At 60.6% G+C, this 4,435-nt stretch overlaps 1 pseudogene; it reads left to right on the plus strand.

Annotated features, from left to right (window-relative positions):
- Positions 1 to 3,499: 3,499 nt before the first annotated feature.
- Positions 3,500 to 4,406, plus strand: LOC113408613 (annotated as a pseudogene).
- Positions 4,407 to 4,435: the final 29 nt, after the last annotated feature.

Consider the following 4,435-nt stretch of genomic DNA (forward strand, 5'->3'; position numbering starts at 1 on the left):
TTTTTAATTCCAAAGAGGGAGCCCCGCAAGCCTGAATCTGTCCAGCCTGTTCCAAGACTCGCTTCTGCAGGCTGAAGGACCCAAAGTGTCTCCAGAGTCTGGGTGTGAAAGTTGCCAGCGTGTCTGACCCAGGGCTGGTTAATGAGAGTGGGGGGGCGGCTGGCGCAGTCGTTAGGTGGAGACACCTGAGCCCCTGGGGCTCTGAGACGGTCTCTGGGACCATTATCCGCTCTGGGAGACACCCACGTGCCGCTGCAGGAGGCCACTCACAGCATCCATGGCACAAATGGCTCTGGGCAGAGAGTTCGGGCTGGAGCCAAGTCTCCATTTTCAGCCTGATTTGTGGGGGTGAGATCAGGGGCCCAGGAAGCATTTGTCTGCAAAGGGCAAATTAAACAGCAGCTCTGGAGTGTCCTGAGCCTGGCCTGCCTGTAACTGCGTTTCTGGGGATGTTGACAGTCACTCACTGCAAGTCACTGGGATTCGGGCTCCTAAGGCTACGTCTTCACTACCCGCCGATCCGGCGGGTAGCAATCGGTTTATCAGGGATCGACTTACCGCGTCTCGTGAGGACGCGGTAAAATCGATCCCTGATCGCTCTGCCGTCAACTCCAGAAATCCACCTCGACAAGAGGCGGTGGCGGAGTCGGCGGCAGCGCGGCAGCGGTCGGCTTTCCCCCGTCCTCACCGCCAGGTAAGCCGACCTAAAATACGCAACTTCAGCTACGGTATTCACGTAGCTGAAGTTGCGTATCTTAGGTCGGACCCCCGCTGTAGTGTAGACCTAGCCTCAGTTGCTCAGGCAGGTTTGCAGCAGAGCTGGGTGAAATGTTTTGGACAAATAGTTTATTTGCTGCAAAATTATATTTCGAGTCAACAGAAACTATTCGCGAATCCACGTCGAGTTTGCTGTCGAGTTTCAATTAAGAGAAAAAGGTGCTGCTGCTTCCCCTCTAGCCTTTAGCCCAGCGGCTGGGTCCTCAGCTGGGAGCCCCAGGTTCAATCCCGCCATGTGATGCTATGAGGGCTCAAAGCGCTGGGATCCGAGTGACATCCCCCTGTGTCTAAACACTGCCATGGGCACTGGGCCAGAGCGTGGGAGTGAGAATGACTCTGCAGCCCAGTGGGTCGGGCCCCCACCTGGGAGCCCAGAGTCCAGCTCCCCTGCTCCAGTGACCCTGTAATTATTGATCCATAACCCCAGTGATGGGAGGGGTTACGGCCCCTGGCACAGCAGTGTCTCAGGCCTTGTCTACCGGGGTTTCCTTGCACCGATGTAGCTGCACCAGTGCAAACCCCTAGTGCAGACGCGCTGTGCAGGTGTGAACTGGGACTGGCCCCTGGTGCAGCTTCTCCCAGATGGACGGGGCAGGAAGTGGGGAGATGCCCCCTTCCCTCCCCACTGCCCTGGCCTCATTAGCAACAGCCTATTAGTGTGCATTTATACCCCCTCCCCAGAATCTTCCACTGTAATGCCCCCCAAGTGAGCCCAACCCAGACCACTTCTCCCCTGGGGGTGGGGCTGGGCCCGGCGAGGGGAGGGGCTGGCTGTGGGGTTTTCCTGGCTGGAAGGTGGTGCACATGGGGCCCGCCAGCATGGAGAGTCCCAGCTGCTCCCCCTGTGGCAGGGCTGCACCCCCAGTGTGTGTGGGAACAGCACCGACCTGCTCTGAGCGAGAAACCAACCACACATGGCCCGAAAGCAACAGAGATTCCCAGGGGCCTGCCTCTCCCTCACCCCCCTCTGGCTCTTGCCCCTCCCTTACCCTTCCTTCAGCCCTGTGAGGGACCCTGCGTCTATTCTGACCCCTCACCAACATCCCTCCCTCTCTTCTCACTCCCTATCTGCTCCCCTGGGCCCCTGCCCCTCTACTCCCACTTTGCCTCCTTGGCACGTGCCCCTGCCCTCCACCCATCTCTGCCCCGCTGGAACTCACCCCTCCCTTCTCCCCCTGCCCTACTGGCACCTTCCCTCTCCCCCAAACATCCTCTGCATCCTGGAGCCCACCCATCACTTCACACCCCTGCTATGTCCTGGCATCCACCTCTCCCCTTTCCCTCCTCTATGCCATGTCTCCCACCCCTCCCCTCACCCCCATCTGCTTCCCTGGTGCCTACCACTGCCATCACCCCCCCCACCCTCTGATAGCCACCCCATTCTTCACCCTCCTCTGCTGTCCTGGCTTTTGCCCTTCTTACACCCCTCAGCCCTCCTGGTACCTGCCCCTCTCCCCACTCTCTCTGACCCCTGACACCCACCCCTTCCCTGACCCCCCTGTGCCCACCCTTCCTCTAGCCCCACTCTGACCCCCTGGCACCTGCCCTTCCCCTTACCCCTGCACCCTTCTGCTGCCTACCCCTTTCTTCCCTCCCCCTGCCCCCCAACACCTGACACTCCCCTTGTCCCCTTCCTTCCTGTTGCCCACCCCCTCACCACCCTCTGCCCCACTGACCCCGCTCTCCTCTCGCCCCTCTGCCACCATCACCCATGCCACCTTCTCTTTATTTCTCACCCCTGCCCCTCCTCTCCCCCTCTGGCTCCATGACAACTGCGCCCCTCACCACCCCTCCAGTCCCCTGGTGCCAGCTCCTCCTCTGCCCCAAGTCCCAGCTCTACCCTTGCCCCATCTGCCTCCTTAGTGCCTGCTGTTTCCTTTGCCTCCTCTGCCTTCCTGGTGCAAGTCGCTTCCCTCACCCCCCTTTGGGACCCTGGTCTCAGCCCTTCCCCTCATCTCAGCACTGCCCCACCCCTCACCTCTCCTCCTAACCTCTGGGTCCCACCCCTCCCTTCATCTTCCCTCTGCCCCCCTGGTGCCCACATTTCCCTTCACACCCCTCTGCCCCCCTAGGTCCTGCCCTTCTCCACACCCCTCTCTCTGCCCCCCTTCTGCTCACCTGCTCCTTCAACCCCCATGCTGCCACTCTGGCACCAGTGCCTGCCCATTTGCTCCCCCCCATGGTTCCACCTGCCCCACTCCTCATCATCTCACCCCCTGGCAGCTCACCCTCCCCTTGATTTCCCCTCCCCACTGGAGCTCCCCATTCCCTCACACCCCTCTGCCCCCTGGTACCTGCCCCTTCCCTTGCTTCTCTGTGCCCCCTGGGGTCCGTCCTCTTCTTCTGCCCTGATGCCCACCCCTCACCTCTCCCCCTGCCGCCCCCTGGAACCTGCCCCTCCATTCACCCCCCTCTGTCCTGCTGGTGCCCGTCCCTTCCCTTGTCCCCCCATTGCCCTTGTGCGTGCCCCTCCCCCATGTCCCTCCCTCCACCCCCTCTGCTCCTGTCACCTCCCCCTCCCCTTTCCTCTCCCAGCATCTACTTGTCCCCTCCCCCGCCTCGGGTGACAGCTTCTCACCCCTCCCCCGCTCCTCCTGCCCTTTCCCCTCATTGTCTCCTCACAGTTGGACGGGCCCTGACTCCCCTCAGGCAACAATCCCCCCCCCCCCCCGCCGCGATTAACGGGGACGCAGGTTAATTTCCCTTTGATCCCAGTGACCAGCCCCTGCCCCCGGCCCTGACTCTGTGACTCTCTCCCCAGTGGATGTGACTCTGGATCCAGACACGGCAAATCCCAAACTCGTCCTGTCTGAGGATCGGAAACATGTGAGACTCGGAGACACACGCCAGGATCTGCCCAACAACCCTGAGAGATTTGATTCTCGTGCCTGTGTCCTGGGCGCTGAGGGGTTCGCGGGTGGGAGGCGTTACTGGGAGGTGGAGGTGGGAGACAAGACTGCCTGGGACCTGGGGGTTTGTAGGGAATCTGTGAGCAGGAAGGGGTGGGTCACACTCTCACCTGAGAATGGATACTGGGTCGTGTGGCTGGTGGGTGGGAAATACACGGCCTTCACCTCCCCCCCGACCCCCGTCCCCGTGAGCGTCAGGCCCAGCCGGGTGGGGATTTTCCTGGACTATGAGGCGGGCGAGGTCTCGTTTTACAATGTGACTGACGGGTCCCGTCTCTTCACTTTCACTGGCACCTTCTCCGGGACGCTCCGCCCTTATTTCCATCCTGGTGTCAACCCTGGGGGTACAAACGCGGCTCCCCTGAGAATCTGCCCGGTCCCAGCTGAGGCCAGAGGGAATCTCTGTCCCTGACAGTGACCCCGCGGCACAGACTGTCCCCTCCCAGCGCAGCTGCTCTTCCCACCCCCAGTGGTGGGGGCCAGTTACTGCAGCAACTGGACTTTTTGTGCTGACCGGACGCTGCCAGTTTCCCTGTTCAACTGGAGCTTCCAGTCGAAAAACAGACACGTGGGAACCCCCAGCCCTCACCTTTCCCCGTCCCCTGCCCCAGGGGTAGCAGATGGGGGTGGATGGGGTCATTTACCCCTGTCAGAATTTTCTACCCCTGTGAAATCTCAATGTAAAATATGAAAGAAAAAAGATTATTCTAATTTAGAAAATATTATTGTAACAAGGTGTAAATACAAGA

This window comes from Terrapene carolina, unplaced genomic scaffold (assembly GCF_002925995.2).
Source record: "Terrapene carolina triunguis isolate 2854851 unplaced genomic scaffold, T_m_triunguis-2.0 Scaffold20075, whole genome shotgun sequence".
Lineage (NCBI taxonomy): Eukaryota > Metazoa > Chordata > Testudines > Emydidae > Terrapene > Terrapene triunguis.